The sequence below is a fragment of the Athene cunicularia genome (assembly GCF_003259725.1).
Source record: "Athene cunicularia isolate RWA chromosome 2 unlocalized genomic scaffold, athCun1 chr2_part1, whole genome shotgun sequence".
In the NCBI taxonomy this organism is placed as follows: domain Eukaryota; kingdom Metazoa; phylum Chordata; class Aves; order Strigiformes; family Strigidae; genus Athene; species Athene cunicularia.
Genome location: NW_020799095.1, coordinates 40,536,765 through 40,555,529, shown reverse-complemented (window position 1 = coordinate 40,555,529; position 18,765 = coordinate 40,536,765).

Below are 18,765 nucleotides of genomic sequence, written 5' to 3'. Positions count from 1 at the left end.
AAAAAAAAAAAAAAAAAAAAAAAAAAAAAAAAAAAAAAAAAAATATCACTGAACAGTACTTGAAACAAGGAAAATAATTATCATTGAATGTCAAGGAAAACGTATCAAAATAACTAAGAAGAGGCAGAGAAGTCAGACCGATGATCTTTCACAAATGAAGATCTGATGGCAGATTTGTAACATCACCTTCTGGGGTTTAACAGTGCTGCTGTATCAGTACTTGCACCAAATGTTACTGTGAAACATTCACTGAATAGAAATCCTCATGACCACGTATTTTAATATCAATTTGAAAACAAACAAACAAAAAATTAGTGTCCTGTGTTTTGTCCTCTTTTCCATTCCTTACAGTGGGATTCTTCCCACCAGTTTCCAGGAGTTGTACCAGGCCTCAAGAAGCCCCCAATACAAATGTTTCTCAAAAAGAAGCAAACCTCTTTTTTAAAAATGAAGTGCAACTTCCAATAGATTCTGCCTGCCACTTAACAGATTCTTCCTTTTTTTCTGCGCAGAAGGTGCAGCTCAGCCTTCCCAGTCAGTGCTTGCCAAGCTCCTGCTCCTTCCCGCAGCGTCCCGCCGCAGCGCAGCCGAGGCAGCACCGTCCCTATGCCCGCAACACCAGCCAGACACTCACACCACCTCAACGTCAACTGACGGCATATGAAAAACGGCTGTTGCAGCCAGCTTTCCATCTGCTATAAGCCCTTCGTTGCCAAAATTCTCCTCAATAGTGTGCAGGTTGCTTCTGACACCAAAAGCAAGGAAGCCTTTCTACAGCCCAGTAAGATTTTAATTGTTGAAGGGGAGTATTTTTTTTCTTCAGGGACTTGCCAGTGCAGATGCTCTCCTGCCTTTAAAATTAATCTGCTACTTAAGAAAGAACTGGACTACTCAAAGGAAGTATAGGTGCAAAAACAGGAGTAAAAATAGTGTCTTCTTTCTAGAGAATTAAATTTATATCACATACCACACTATTTTGAAATATCGCAGGGGACCCTCACAGCTTTAGTTCTCAATATTGTTAGCACCCAGTCATGAAAACACTTAGCTATAATGAAATTGCATTAAATGTACTTAAATATTTACAGGATAGGCCATTTACAACCATTCTTCATTTCTCTTGTGGCCATTTGGAAGTTACTACTGTTCTATTTCAAATAATGATGATGATTAGCCAGGTCATCATGATATCAGGTCCTGGATTTTATTTACTGATGATATTTCCACTGTTTTCTTTTTTTGTGGCTGCACTTTCAACATAGTATGGAGAAGACAACCTGTCTCCTGAAAGGCTGAAGAAAAGAAACTGAAAAACAGTAGAAAGAAAAATTCCTTATATCTGCTTTGTAGATGGGCAACTGAAGTGCAGAGAGACTGAACAATGTTGCCAACTTTGCATGGAGATTTAAGGTAGAGATGGGAACCAAATCCAGACCTCCTACATACTCTTGCTATAGACTCATACTATGGCTTTTGAAAAGAGATGAACCTCAGAGTGCATTTTTCCTAACCAGGCACAATCTGTTTAAAGTTCTCAGAAAAGTGCAACTGAACTTCTACAGTTTTTAAGAATATCCTCTCCAGTGATGTTTTTGCATGTTCTCCTTTGACACTAGTAAACCCAACAGAAATACTTTTAACAAGTCAAGTGCAACTCTTTCTAACCTTATAAATAATTCTGAAGAGAGTCTCTTTGAGTTCCAGACTAAGGTTAGAGTTGACTGTCATTGCATTATATTGCATAAGGATATCAAACAGTGTAAATTTTTTTCCTTAATAGCCTGTGTGTTCTGGAAGCTAAGTCATAGGTGATTTACCCTCTAGTGAGTGGTGTTAGTGCAGCATATTACACACTTGGCTAACCTCAGTTCTTATTCATGGCTTTTTATTTTTATTTTCAAGGATTAGACTAAACCACGCATAGAGGGTAGGTAAGAATTTTTATTCTCTTTCATACTGCTGTGCTTGGAGATATGCAATGGAGAAACACTTTTTAAAAAAGTCAAATTGCAGAAGCTTCACTTTTTTACATAGATGGCTGATACTAAAGAGGAATATACAAGGAGGTTGAACGCTTCAGCTCTTCTGAGTTTACATCTGTGTCATGCTTTATGGATTGGAGAAAATTTTGCAAGGGTGAAGATGAGGAATGGAGCTATGAAATTCAATTACTGTACTTTACAAAATTTGGGAATCTGTGCTGACTATCTAATAATAAAAAATACAGTGACTGTCTCATTTTCCTTTCTGTGAAAGACATCTGATTTTTTTTCTCTTGATAAACTAACTCCTTTCAATTATGAAAAATAATATAATCCTTCAGACTTTTTCATCCTCCAAGCAAAGAAGAAACCTTTCATCAAAACATATAAGAGATCTAAGAGAATATTTTTTTTACAAAATTTGAAAATCTTAAACTTACTTTTTCACTTTCACAGATAAAAATCCATCATTTCATGATAACTTTTTGGCTGATGCGAGGTAAAACAGGATGTGATTGGAACTGAAAGCTATCCAGTTTTATTTATCCCTGCTTCTCTGATTTAAAATGAAGCCTGGCTGTGTGCAGATGATAACTGTGAGCAAAGGTTGACATCAATTGGAGCTGTAGGACGAGCTGTCTCTGTGTGAGGGAAAAATATCACCTTTTTTAAAAGATGCCGAGTGACACTGACAAAATAGACAAGGCAGTCTAGATCAATGACACAAAAATAGTTGTCATATAATGATTAGTGAACTACCGCTCATAATAATCTTCTTCAATAGACTCCTCTGAGGATAATGTTTGATTATTTGAACACATCATAGTGTTAATTATGGCTAGGCTGAATTTTACAGTCTAATTTGTATTTTTACAGTATGTGACATTTGAAAGCTTGAGGTAATTTTCAGTATCTTATTAGGTGTTTGAAATTCAGTTTGTAGTTTTTGCTTCAAACAGCAGCCTTTTAATTTAGTACCTCTTTAGCAGAGTGGGCTTGATATGGAATAATCATTAGGGCAGTAACCACATCTATAGGAAGTCTCTTGGGAAGGTGTCTATCAATTTTCTCCTTAAAAGAAAAAAGGTGTTAACAGTCATAAATCTAGTTCAGTTCCTTTTTTAGCTGCAAAACAGAGGAGATTTATCTGACAGGAACTTGGGCTATCCTTAAAATCCTCTAAACTATGCATGAATAAACCAGTTCAAGTAAAATACTAAAACAGTAATGTATTGAAGATATATAGCGTTATATATCAAAAGAGCTCAAAGCATTTAACAAAAATTAATCTCATCTATGCATCTGTCTATCTTTCTCTTTCCACCCATTCATCTAGGATATGTCCAGTGAATCAAGATATTTGTACAGCACACAATTAAGCCTTACCATTCACTTTTGAGATGAAGAGCTACTATCCCCTGTCCTATACAAAAAACAAGAGAAGTATACACAGAAATGCTAGTAGAGGTAGGCAGATTCATTCAAGATACGTACAACAAAATGTGAAAATCAAGTATCCTGCCTTAAATGGTGGGGTGGGGGATTCATCTCATTTCAGGTGTCTGGAGTAAGTGACCTTCCTCTTCCTTTATAAGCACTAATGAGAAAGAGGCACTGATGCCTTTTGTTTGTTCTATTTAGGGTCAGCTGTCCTGTGCTTCAGGGGGTTTATTGCTCTCTGCTGACTGAAATAGTCCAGAAGATCAGATCAAATGAAGGTGTGAGTGAATCCCTATTGCTGGTTTATTCACACCAGATAGGCTCCAAACAGAGTGAATCTTAGCCTATTTTTAAGTTTTCTGATGAGAAACATTAGTTTATTACATTCATTCTCCAGTCGGTACTAGAACTGTCAGTGCCAAGAGCAAAAAGCCTGCTCTCTGGGAATCTGCATACCCAAGCAATTCAGTATTTTACTCTGAATAATCTTTTTGACATTTTTTGAATCAAAACTCTGTAGCAGAACTATTAAAAGTCCCTTGCAACAGATCTGAACTGGAAGAATTGGTGATGTAACATTTAGTGAACTTCTCCTGCTGCACGTACTCTGGGCTCATAACCACAGCACTGGTTATCTGCATCAGATCATAGAATGGATTCAATAATAGTGGGATATGGTCCTAGTTACAGCTGGTAGTAACTCATAGTCACTTTGCAGCTGTCTGTGTACTTACCTCTAAATCATCCCAGTGTTTCCAGCTTCCAAAATAAAGCTGGTTTTGAAAAACATTGTATCAAATGAAAAAAAATGAAGTGGTAAACATTTACTTCTTTTGGCTGAATTAAATAGCTTATATATTTCAGTTATAACTATGTAGAATAATTAATGAATAGTTGGAATGTGAAAGGCAGTCTGAACTACAGGACTGTGAGGTGAAAAATAACTGTTATTCTCTGGAGTTTTTCTTTAGATTAATACTGTAAATACCAGTGATGCTACTGATAAACAAGCTGAATCTATTCTGATCATATGTAAAAATAAACTATTGAATAACAGAAAAAAATTATAAGAGCAACTGTGCAAAATTAAAACTGGATTAATCATAATTCTTTACTTTCTTTTAGTTATCATCATGTCTTCCTTGTAGGCCATGTTTCTCTCTCCGAAAACAGTTTAGCTCCTTTTTAATTGGATTGGGTCCAATAGGCTCAGATTGATTTACTTCAGTTCCACTTTGAGGAATCACAATAATTTCCCTTACCACTGAAATAATGCCCTTTAGTTCTGTTAATTAGAGGTGTGATTGGTAACACCCCTTACTACTCACATTGCCCAGTGTTTCCTATTTGAGTGAATAAGTGTTTAGCAAACAGTGGATGGTGTCTGGGCACAAACATGTACAATTCACTTTACCCCATTGATACAAAACATTTTCAGTTATGTAAAGAATGTAACCAAATTTTATTCATTTGCTCAAACATTTTCCCTTCTGGAAATTGTCCATATTTGCCTTGAACTGATTTTTTTTAATTTTTTTTTTTTTTAATGGAGATTACCAGGCAAGAACAGCAGGCACTTTTAATAGAGCTGGTAGTCACAGTTGTTTGACCAGTGTGTACGTCTTTCACATCTCATCTGGCTTCGTTCAGTACAGAGGAGGAACTTGCTCAAGAAGCCAGCTTACATGGACCAGTATAATGAAGACCTCTTGTGTATTGCTAATGTTACAGAAGTTAGAAGGCAAGCAACGGCTGAGTTGGGGATTATATAATAATAAAAGATGGCTCGTAGCTTTCATTGGATGATTAAAATCATAAAGCAAAGCATGACCAAAATATTTCAGAAGTGGACACTTTCTTGGTGCCTGGCCTGAGATTTTGGCAACTGATTTGAATAATTGTTTTCATTTACAGTTTAATTAGTAGGAAATTAGTAGGAGCTGGGCTTCAAAATATTTAAAGCATACATATTGTGTCAAAGCTGAGAATTTATACTTGGCCTTGTCATCTGGGTATCTCAGTTCTTCACCTCTAAAAAATTTGAATAATTTTCCCTAAGTGCTGTTGTGAAAATAAATTAGTAAGTGTTTGTGCATCTCTCAGATATTTGGGAAATTTCTACAGGAAAAGTATGAATGTTACTACTAACTGTGTGTAATTTAAACAGTGCATGACAAAGAAAGGCTGGAGTTGTGATGGGGTCACCCTATCAACCGAAGAAGAAAAAATAAAGTAGCGAATAGCATGAATTGTATAGACAGTACCTCTGGTGGGATGTACCAAACAAGCTTTCTTTGAAAAAAAATCAACTGTGCATCTGATTACAGCTTATATCATAATATATTCATTGGGCTGAAGTGAGATTGGATAGCTGCTTTAAGACTTCTTACCGTTTCAGAATGTAACTTGACCTCCTTGCTAATTTTTTATTTCATTTACCTTTTTTTTTTTAATATTTTTTTTTAATAAATATTTATATAACACCTGAATGTAGGTACATGACCATACAAAGGGGACAATGATCTAGTTCTCAGCTTCCACGGTTACTATAAAGTTGAGGTCATGTGACTGAATGCCCATACATTAAAGTCGAGTTTCAGATGGAAGTGAAAGACATTTAGATTATTTTCATATCCTTACCTTGTAATGTTATGGCTTGTTAAATATGTTGTGGAGACATTTGTTCCTTTCAGTAGTGTCTGACTAAAGATAATGATTGTAGCTCATCATTTATATTGAAAATTGTGCTTCTTCATACATGCATGCAAGATAGCAATATATTTCTCAGACTATGCAGCCATGTATTTGCATATGTCTGAGGTTACACTTCTGTACTTTGGAATCACTTCTGTTTTGCTTCCTTTAAATATCCTGTCTAACAATTTCATTGACAAGAATGTTGAAGGGGAAAAATTACGTGAATATTAAGGAGCATTTAGAGAAGGATGTTTGGGATGGAGAACTACTTAGCAGTACAGCTCAGATTCTAAAATTATACATCTTACGCAACCAAGGAACAAAAATCTCCTGTGTAACATCTGTTGCCATTTAAATATCTTTAATTTTGAATGCCAAGTATGCCAATAACCTGCTTAATCGGAAATATCTGTAGAAACAATTCAGCAGCTCTCTGAAAAAAAATAATTTTACACAAGTGTCAGCTCTCAAGGGCAATCCTTACAGAAAAAATAGATTAATATAGAGACAAATGTATGATTTACTGATAATTACTAAGTCATCCATATAATTCAACTCAGTTACATTTTTCTAGATATTTTTCTGGGGAGGAAAAAAAAAAAAAAAGTAGTTTAAAGCCCAAAGTCCAGTGCAGTTCATTAACAAGTTATCCAAGTCTCTTCACTAATAAGCAAATTAATTTCATTTTATTTCAAAATAAAAGCTACAGGAAGAAAAACTCTAATATAACTAAAGCACAAGCAAGGCATCCACAGGTCAAGCAGGTGGAAGATGCAAAGTGTGCCAGGGTCACAGTATTAGATACTGAGAAAGCTCCTGGGAAACATTCCTTTCAGGAAGGTCCAGTGTAAGAAACAGCCACAACTGCTGGCTCTCCTCTGACTGCTCCAACCTGCCCTTTGCACCCTGGGATGTTGCCTTCCAGCTGTACTTCAGATCTGAAGTGAAGCTCTTTTACAAGAGTGAGAAGCTACAGCAAGAGAGAAGTGTGGCTCCAAGACTAATCATGAAACTCATGAAGATCAGGTTCTTAATATGGGTGAATTGTCTCACCCCATCCAGTATAACCTACATCCTTTCCTTGGCATACACAAGTAGCAAAATTCTCCAGGAAGACTTTAAATACCACTGGGAAAGAAGAAAGGATGAAAATTGATCTGCATTCCATCCACTAATGGACACAGGCAACAGCTTGGAATAGTTCTTCTTACTAGTGAAGAGATTTGGACCACTTGTTAATAAACTGCAGTGACTTTGGCTGTTGGTGTTTCTATGGTGATAGGAAAAAGGTGAAATTTTGAAGACTCTGAGAATAGACTCTGGACAGCTATGAAGAGAACAATTAGGAGTTTCCCTATTTAAAAAATGTGCTTACAAAGAAAACTATTTCTTTTTTAAAAAACCCTCTTAATTGGATTTATGATTCCAATGCTAAATTGAAAAGGTTAATATGGTAACATTTACTGCTGTGGATATTGATAGCAAACCATACATTTTAATTTCAATTTATTCTCTCAGGTTACTTGATTATTACTATTATTAAACTGCAGAATTTGCTGGGATTTTTTTAAATGTTGTTTCCATAAAATGAGCTAAAAGGAGACTCAAAACCACTTCTGAGTTTTCTTCATGTCTGTTCTGTTACTGATGTTTTATAAAAGTGACATATATGCTTTGGAGTGCCACAGATCTCTTTCTATTTCCTGTGTTTCCATGAAAATAGACTAAATTAAGACATTCTTAATCACAGTATATGGAAAGCTACAGCCAGATCTGAAAAGCTGTACTGGATAAAACCTTTCTGTCCAGACTCTTACCTTGAAGTCAATTATGGGAAATTATTGAACCTGATTGAATGAGAGTATTAAAATTGAAGTGATACAAGGGGACAGATCAGTGATAGGAAAAGGAGGAACTGGTAGCATTTTTATGTACTGATTCAGAACCAAATATTTATGCCTTAATATTAAAAAAAGATTTCATCCAAATCTATCTTTGCAATAACTAGCCTCAATCTGCCTAACCCTGTAGGTGACTAAATTTCAGTTTATGTGAACAAAGCCACCTGTGTACTAATTCCTATCCCAACTAAGAAACTTTTCAGCTATATCAGGCAAAATCCTTGGAGGTCAACAAATGCAATTTTTAAATGTGGTGTTCTTCCTTCTTTCACTATGCTTTCAGATCTACAACAACACAATGACACATCCTGGTTCAGGGAAACTGGCTCAATTCTCTACATCAAACCAAGGAGATTAAGGAATTAAGGATTATAGTCCCCCAGCAGCAATATTAAACTAATCAAGGATCCTTTATTTTTTTGTATGTGAAGTTTATACTGAAGCACCCACCTTGGGTCATTGCTGTTGAGTTTGAGAAAAGAGGGGGAGAGATGCTTCTCCAACAGGTGGTTTTCCACCAACGTTTAGGATGTCTCCAACAGATGTCTAGAGACCAGCTGTACCTCTTACAAGTGACTGCTGTACTGTAGTGCCACTATCACTTTCTGTGGCTCAGAGGACTAGTTAATACTTGATTGGTCTGAACAAAGAGAATAGTTTTCAAAGGAGAAACTGAGAGAGCTTCAAAAAACCCTATAGTTTGACATGGATTCTGAGGTATTTGAGCTCAATAATGAAATGAATGTTTCCTTTCCAGTCATGATCTCCAGAAGATGAATAACTGCATATAATTATGGGCAGAAACATCTCTTAATACTTATTGTCCACTTCCGTGTGAACTGATCTGTGGGAGAAGGCTGGCCTGCCCCACCTAGCTGCAGGACTACCCTAACTGTTTAGGGTTGTGAATATAGGGGTAATCTATACTACAGGAAAACAGTGCCACAGACACTGCTAGAGCATAAAATCCTTCTCCTCTTTATTTCCCTCTGACTACACTCATTTCACCAAACTCCACATCAATGCTTCAACTATTAGGACTTGGCACTTATTTCAGTTTACGTTGGTTCTACTTCTTGGCAGGATATCACAAATGTATGTTACAAGCATTATAAAACCTACATTCTTTTGGTATTCAAGCACACAAAATTAAATATACTTAACACTCAGGGACACCTACTGGATATTTCCCTATGCTATCAAGATACATTGAGGACAATGACAAAACAGGTTAGGAAAATTACCTAATATGAACACACATTAGATGGGAGGTTAAAGAAGGTTCTCCAGTTTCATTTCTTTGGCATTAAGAGGCAGCAACTTTCAATGAACTTCTATCCTGATGTTACATTATTGAATGGGCTTAGGTTAAGTGAGTATGTATAAGCTATTGGATGTATGTGATATAATCCAGTATGTCTAGTTCAGTTGTAGCAGGAGACTTTTCTTTTTTTTTTTTTTTTCTGTCTGAAGGAAGGTCATGTGGGATTTCAAAATGTCTGCAGGTCCAACAAAGAAAGGCTGTGGAAGCCAGTTATAGGGAACATAGAATATTGATTCAGAGCAGACACAGAAACTCTCATTGTCTCTTCTATAGACATTATTTTATAGCTTGTAAATGCCTAGGTCTTAGCCTTCTCAGCTTCAGATGAGTAACGTTGGGAGGAAAACCTGAGAGAACTGAGAGAACTGAATATACGTTCTGCTTCATACTGGTATATATCATACAGCTATACTACAATAGTAGTGTGATACATATCTATGCAAATTGAAGGCTGGGGTTCAAAAAAACCAACTTTGTCTATACTAATGTTGCTTTGATTAAAATAGAACTTTATTCCCCATCCTGCAGGGTAGACCTGTAATTATTTTCTGTGTCCAGAAACTCAGCTGTCTGTTTCAGCTATCCAGTAGAAAAATAAATATATAGTACAGAAGCTTTTTTAAAAAATTCATTTGGATTAACTTCAGATAGTCTGATTTTATCAGTTTACATAAAGTTGCCATAAACAACTACACAAAAGATTTTTAAAATTTTCATGTACTTTCACTTAAACTATTTACCAGTCCTAACATACCACAAGCAACTTTGAAGCTGTCACAGAACTACCTACATTCATTGCTAAAGTTTATTGTAATTATTATTAAAACTATTAAACATCCTTAAACTGAAGAGTGTCACTAAGCTTTCCCCCCACAGAAAGACTTCAATGTGACATCTGGAGTCTGGTTTAGGACCTTCTGTTAGGATATCATTCACTATATGATAGTCTTGCCAGTCCAAAAGTTAAGAAATCTAGTAACAAGTCCTCTTCCCCTTCCCAGGTATTTTCTAAGCAGATTTCATATAGGAGCTTTTTCTCTCAAATACTTTTGATAGAAAATACAGGTTTCCATCATAATTTCTTATCATCCAGCTATCTCAACCTCTCAAAGGGAATTCTCTGCTACTTGTACCTCTTTTCCTGGGGAAGATCTTCAGACATTGTTATGACCCTGAATCCCTTCCCAGCTGGTTTTACAGTCTGCTTTACCCCCTCTCAGGCACCTGTGAGGTAAAGGACCTGCATCTCATAACACAGTTTTTAAAGACTAAATCCTAATAAGGCCAAGGCTATGCTGTGAAAAGCACTCTTAGGAGTTACTACAATTTAAATCTGGTGGTATCAGGGAAATTAGGGTATAATAATAAAGATCCTTATGCAACTCAAAGACTAAAACAGATTAAAAACAAAACCCCGACCAACCAACCAAAACTCCAAAACATATAAATTACTCAGATAAAGCTGGAGTTTTCTAGCAAGAATTTACTGAAACATATTTTGGTGGTAATGGAGTAAAACACTTCTTCCTTAATATAGGACAGGGAACTAGGGACGTCTGGACTACATCTGGCGTTCCCACCCAGGAGCAAACACCACTTCCCCAGTGCTGGAGTGTCCTGCGATATATTGCTATGGAACAAAGGTAGAGATTAGTCCTTTCCCCTAAAGCTTTTCTCATTTCAGCATGCTGTTTTCTAAATCAAGAAATGTGCATAGCTTTTGGGACTGTCCTCTGCATGCTGGTATGAATGGCTAGAGAAACAGGAACCAAATGGAGCTTCCTGGCATTTCATAAATGTAAGTTTGAGTGTAATTCATGTATTTACCTATCACTTATACCAAAAAGCAATGTCTTGATTCAAACACATTGAAGCTACCAGAGACAGGATATATATAACAGCTTAGATGCTTAGAATGTTCACATATAAGATAGACACCCTACAAATACTTTTATTCTCAGAGAATAAAGATGTGCTTAAAAGGATAAATTCATCTTATGCTAACATAGGGCAGTAAAAGTGGTTTTTTCTCTTCACTGCTTGCAAAGACAGACCAGAGCAACTAGCTGATGCTGGTATTTGCATTGCAAAGTTAGGTGAGCTGAGTGTCTGGGAGTCTTTCCACTGTTTCAGTGATTTTTTTTAGTCTCTTGCAAGCTATTTGATATTAAAAAAATTTTCATATTTCAAACATATATAGAAGGGAAAAAAAAAAAAAGATTAAGTAGCTTGGAGAAAAATTGTATTATTGCCTCATTTATAAACATATATTTTGTATCAGTACCAAAGAGAAATTTCTGAGTGTCTTCCCTTGTTTTTACTTTATATTTTATAACCCCCACATCCATGCAATGCTAAAGATGAAGAGGTTAAATTGTCCATATAAAGGTAATCAGAAGACTTGAATCTAGCCTGTTCCATTCTTCCTCCTTTCATGAGGCACTTTTAACCAGACCCTGTACTTTTCAGAGATTGAGGAAGGACACAAGACTACAGAGATAGAAAATAGTTACCAAGACATTCCCGTGATCATCACTTGTAAATATTACATTTAGGGGAAAAATATGGGGTTTTTGTCATGTTGTTCTCTTTGTTTAGATACTTATGCAATTTATGGAGTAATTCATGGTTGTTAGTAGAGATGAGATATACCTGATGGGAAAATAGGAACGCCAAGGATATTCCCAAAACTCATTCCAAATGTTGAATATTATCTAACCATTTATAAAGTTCTGATTTTATACATTTCAATTATGTGTAACTATTATACTTTTGATCTTAATCCACTGATTCCCCTGTTAGCTTGGTTAGATTCCTACTGAATGAACTGTCTAAGAGCAGCTCCGGCTTTTGGGTTTTTGCTGTAGCTTTGTTTAATATGTATGGTGAACACCTGTATGAAGAATAACCCATTTATTTGGAAAAAAAGGACTAGAGATGAGACCTGGGACTTGCCTTTGAGCGTGATAATCTTCTACAATCTTCCACTCCCTTTACTACCTTGTAGGAAAAAGTAGATATAGAATTGTTAAAACTATCATCTCCAATCTGACAGGCTCATTCTGTGGTTAACAGCTGGTTTAAAGTCTATGAACCACATGAATAGCAATTGTTTTGGCCTTCAGTGATGTGGTACAATGTCAGAGAAGGCTCCTATGGTGAAGGAGAGACATCAAAAAAGCCATTCCTTGTTTCCTTCCTTCTAGGGTGTTCTCACAAGCAAATATGAACCTGAAAAGTAGTATAGAAGGTTAGATTTTCATGGAAAGTGAGCATCAAGAACCTCACACACAGAATTCCTCTAGTATTTTTTTTTTAATTTGAGAACCAACATACATCAGGATTTTAGAAAGGAATTTCCAATTTAAAGACTTAGGTTAATATATTAAATCCCTAGCAATAAATAAATTCAAATGTAAAATGTCCATTGAATGGTGTGTTGACGCATATGGAACAGCTGGAAAAAAACCACTATTGTCATCTCCCCTCTGAGCTTGGTCTGGTAGTCCAGAAATATCAATCACACCTGCATTACTGATCACTTACGAGATCTGGGTTTCAGCAGGTCTCACTAACCTTAGCGGCAATTATGTGTCAGTTCTATCAGTAAGCAGCTTTGAAAAATTCCCATTTATGTGCACAACATGCGTTTCCTAAAAGGTGAGCTACCTCCCAGCACACGCAGATCAGCCTGCTTTATGTCACTGGCCACCATTCATGGTAATCCCACCTGCTGTAATTTAAAAGCACCCGCCCAGAATTATGAACTGGATGGAAGATGATTTTAGCATGCATTTTCCAGGGGATTTTTATGCAGTGATCTGAAGAGGAAACTATTAATTCAGCCAGAGAGATTAGCAATAGTGACTGCACTACTCAGGGCAACATCAAGGATCTCTTCCTCCCCAACAGCCTGGCAAAGACAGCCATGTGGAACTTGAAAGCCTCTTCTACATCTTTAAGCAGGCTTTCATTTTTCTTTGTGCAGTGTGTCCTCAGTGTTTGGTATTATAAATGAGCAGCCTGTGACCACCCCTCCACTCGGCAGAGCTCTCATGTAGCTCCGCAGAGCTCCGGCACTGCTGGCGTCCACAGAGTGCCTCTTTCCCTGACCTGTAGCCTGCAGAGATTACAGAAGCACATTATTTCCCTGTGCAGCTCTTTCACCTCTCACTGCAACCATTTCCTACACAGACACAGAATTTATATAAAAGGCTTTCCTCAGCTTTCATCAAATCTAGGTTGCAGGCCTATTTCGTAACATTAATTCTCTCCCTCACCAACCGCCACATCAATTCAGTACTTTATAAACTATTTCAGGGATCCGATTTATCAGGCCTGACAGAGCTTCACACTGAAATAAACAGCACTGCCTCTGCCGAGCTCGCTCAGTGGCTCCTATTTATCATTATTTAATTCAAGGGCCTAAAATTCTCTGACATTATTAATAGTAAGATGAATCACTGGAAAACTACAGAATCTGTGACCAACGAGGCTGAAATAATCCATTTTGGTGAAAATGTCTACGTGGAATTGCATTCCCTGATGGGTAGCGGCTCTGTCATTAGCAACTCCATATGCATGGGTGGTAAGGAACTGAAGCATGAAGTCCCCAAAGAGTGGGATACTTCAACTGCCATTCTCTTCCCAACACTTAACACCAAAGCAGAAAATAAGGCAGTACAGCACAGCTCTAATGCCTCTGTCTGTTGAATTTAAATGTACTAATTTAATCCTTTTTGTACTTGATTAACTTTAACTTGTATGAGGTTGAACTTTTGTGTTAACTGGACCTGCAAATCCATTAGTTCATTATGAGGACTGTATTACTTAGCCACCTTGATGAGAGATAATCAGCTGCCTGGAATGTATATGAGCACTTGCTGCCTTAATTTGGCACCTCATTAGTGATATTTTTCTATTTTGCTTAAATGAAAGGGATTACACTGAGAGTTTATCTGGGGCCTGTGATTTTATTTATGAATAGCCAACCTTACGCAACAGCCCTGAGACCAGTAAGAAGTTAAGGATTGCAGAATTTGTTTGGTTCTCTGACATGAGCATTCAGGAAACCAAAGATAGCTGGGGACGCAGATTTTGAGCTCTTTCCTAGAGGAGCTGAGCACTGTCAACTCCATTTCCCTGACAGTGGTGTCCAAAAACCCTTGACAAACAGAGGTGTTGAATAGCTGAAGACAGTTTGTAAAATTCATTTAAAAATTAAAAATATTAAAAAAAAAAAAAACAAAACATAAAAAACCCTGAGTTTCTTTTATTTTCACCTCCAGAGGAGAAATTCATTCACTGCTGTTTTGTTATTCACTATCATTCCCTTGGATTTAAGCAGTTTACTTCCTTATTAGTGTCAGGACAGAGGCTGTAATTTTTGCAAAGGACAACCAAGGACAAAAAAACAAGCAAACACAAAATTCCCCTTTGAAGAATTTCTGCAATAGTTCTTGTACAGGGGATTGCCTCCTAAAGAGTTAAGTGTTCATCCAAGTTAGAACTCCCAGAGTTAAAATGCACACCTTTACCTTAGTCCAGAGCCTGTCTTCAGGCAAAAGGCTGTGTAAATGACATTGATAGTTTGGCTTTCTCTGTTTTACACAATTTTCCAGTGCTATCCTAACAGCTTGACATCCTCAAACACCTACAGCATCATCCTGCCATATCCCTGGGTGTATAACTTCCTTCAGCATCGTGTTACGAAAACACCATTCTAGAAGGTTGCAACAGAGCTTCCCATTATTTCAGACACTTTGAACTGAAAATGTACAAAAACAATAATCACATTTTAGGACCAACATACAAGGCTGTGATAGAGAAAAACCAAGTGGCATACAGTATGGATAAGGCCAGTTCACTCTAGAGAGAATTACCCTTTAGCGTTATAGTCACTCTGTGCCATTTGATCTTGTCTCTTGGAAGCAATGATTGCTTCCTGAGCCTTTTTATTTTGCAATATAGAGGTACCCTGACAGACCATGGCTTGAACTAATTTTTCCCAACAGATTAAAAGAGAAATCAAGTCCTGGACTTTCATATCGCACCCCACCACAGTGGAGACTACAGATAGCCACAATTTTATTTTATGTTTTCTAGATGTCTAATCTGTGAAATGTGTTTTGAGTGTTTCTACCAGGTCAGGCTCTGTCAGTAAAATACAGGGAGGGATATTTAGTTTAATTATACATCTTCAGATGCAGAAATTTGAGCAACATAAAAACCTGTGATTCTGTACTTTCCTGCAAGGAGAAACCTGGGGAGTATTAATGAAAAAAGAATTAGGGACTTGGGAATTTCATGAATATACCAAGTTATGTTTTGATGATATTTTAGGTTCTCATATAATGAGTATAGTTACTTGAAGTAGTAACAGATTTTAATATTCAGTCATCTTCGTGAAGTAGAATTAACTGAGCTACAGGGGATCCTGTGATCTCAAATATCTTCTAAAGGAGATTTTCATAGAATCATAGAATGGTTTGGGTTGAAAGGAATCTTTAAAGGTCATCTAGTCCAACACCTCCTGCAATGAGCAGGGACGTCAACTAGATCAGGTTTCTCAGAGCCCCATCCAACATGACTTTGAATGTTTCCAGGAATGAGGCGTCTACCACCTCTCTGGGTAACCTGTTCCAGTGTTTCTCTATGCTCATTGTAAAAAATTTCTTCCTTGTATCTTGTCTAAATCTACCCTCTTTTAGATTAAAACCATTACCCTTTGTCCTATGAAATGTGTTTGCAAAGGTTCTATTCCTACAGTCTATAGTTCATTATCATTTATTTGGTCTCTGCTTAATTTGGGGCTGAATCACACTGACTCAATCCACCATTCATTCCTCCACATCTTGGTGCAGTCTGAGTTACCTCAGAAGCAGTGTCAGATGTACAAAGGTACACCAAACTGTAGAAGCAGAGCAAGACAAAGCAGATCCAGGCACAGCACATTTCTATGTATAAGTCAGCATGTCACAAAGTCCAGTTTGTGATTTTCAAAACATTTTTTAACAGGATTAGAAGTATGATGCAATATATTTATTACCTGGGTTTTCATGTACTGTCTCCATTATCATCCCAAAGAAATACAGATTCTTGATATTAACAACTTATATACAGTTGAATACACCACAGAATACTGTCAAAGACACCCATTCTGGTTTCTTATGCATAGGAGAATTATTATGCTGATAATGTATAAAATAGGGACTTTTGGCTTCAATTATAATGCACCAGATTCCCCAAAGTACACTTTATCCTGTATGAAGATCCATATTCTACCTAATTTTAACCAATTGGTTCATTAATACTTCTGAGACTTGCATGCAAACTATGGAGCCTTCTACAATTTCTCTTATCACCAATTAGGCTAATCCGTGCCTTGTGCTATGGAGCATTTGATGCGGGTACATTAGTGGTAACTGCACGTGCAGTTTAAGGTGAGTCTATTACTGTTAGTGCAGTGTCTCTGTGAATGTCTCAATATAATTGCAACTATGTCTATTTTTAAAATTCTTTCACTATTTAATTAGGGGTGGGAGTTCCACCTTCTCTTGTATTTTGTCTCCTAAGAAATGCAAGGTTAACTCCTTAAAACATAGGGAGGGAAGGGACTGTGCAGGCTCCAGAGAGGATACCCACAGCAGGAATTTACAAGCAGCCATAACTACAGTGCATGAAATTGTTCAGTTTTTGTCACTGCTCTGTGTTGCCATTATTCACGTGCCATCGTAAAATCAGGTAGAGAGGGTTTCATTACCAAATAACTGCGTATAATGTTCTATGTCCAGGCAATGGTATTCAATTTGACACAGAGTAGTTTAGTCACTGTAGAGGTGGAAAAAGGGGTTACATCATGGAAAGTTATCTTGGGGCCTGGTTTGGTCTGTCATGATCCTGCTCATATGCATGTGAATCACTGTTAACTCATGTTAGTGAAAGAAGAGATATTTACTCCTTTTGGTCTTTTGTTGCTGTATGTGCAAAATATATTTGTGTCTTTTCTCCCAGTGTTTGGATAATATCAGAAAAGGCCCATCATTGACCTTGTACTAAAACAAGCAGTGCAGCTGTAACGATGCTAATAAACAAAACTGATTCACAAACAGTTCCCATCACCAGTGCCTAGTCCTGCCTGCTCTCTTGACCTGATCATGGGCTGGGGGAAACAGTTTGCCTTCCTCAGGATGGTGGAAGATATAGGGAGAAATGCTTCCCAGCACAAAACACCCTGCCCTCTGTAACTGATTGACCTTCAGCTCAGACAGTCCAGTGACTGACTCTGTATCACTGTATCACTATGAAATAGGTGATCTTTTCTGTTAGTGTCCCCAGACTACATCTGCTGTGAGAAATCAGTGATTTAAAAGAAGTTTGAAGTCACTGTGTCCAGGTAAGTGACTTTTAAACTCCAGGCCATTGATTTCAATAGAGCATTTGTGAGCTGGATTTCATTGTTTCATTTATTCTTCTTCTTTCTACATAAGGTGATTTAAAATTACTTTTCTTTCCTGCTTGGATGGCAATAGAAGGAAGCCTCCTATTTGTTTCACTAGATCCAAGTCTATTGTTTCAGGGTATTATTGTGACACCTGTACTCATACAAAATTTTATTCCACACTTCGAGTGAAATGACTACAATCAATCATAATAATGCTGAGCTTAAATAATAGGGCAAAATGCAGCCTACTGGTAAGAAAGCACTTGGGACAGGTTCCATTAATCCATACTGGTATGTCACATTCATGTCACATTTTATGTTCAAATATCAGCAGCATCCAGAAGCATCCAGCATCATCTCAGCAGCAAAATCCCTCAGTGCAGCAAAAAGAACATAAATTATGAATAATATATGCACTGACTTGTTCTTTGTTAAGATTACATGGATATTCCCTGTCACTTCTGTCTGTCTAGCAGGTGTTGTCTGTCACTACCTGCTTCACTCCAGGTCCTGATCTTTTGAGAGCCCACAGTGCGCACATGTCAGATTGCTCTGCTTTTGGCTGGCAGCATGGTCATACGGCACCACCCTCATCCAGGACAATCTTCCAGCATGATTCCAGCCAGACCCAGACTTTCCTACCAGACTGGTCCTACCCCTATACACCACGGAGTCAAATGCATCTTTCACATTAGCTCAGGGACCAGTTTTCCCTCTACAGTTCTCCACAATTATCCATGGTACCCTTATTTCCATAACATACTACCCTATTTAGCATAGGAAAATTCTGTGGCAGCACAGTCACTGGAACTTTAAATTTAGAGGCACAGACCAAAACATAAAGAAAAACTCTGTTCTGCAGCCTTGAACTTTTCCTCAAGAAGCATTACTTTTCAATTTTTTTCTTTCCTACAGCTCTCAGCATCTAGGTCATAAAAGCAAACAGCTCCAGCTTCATTGCTGTTTCCCCCCCCTCCC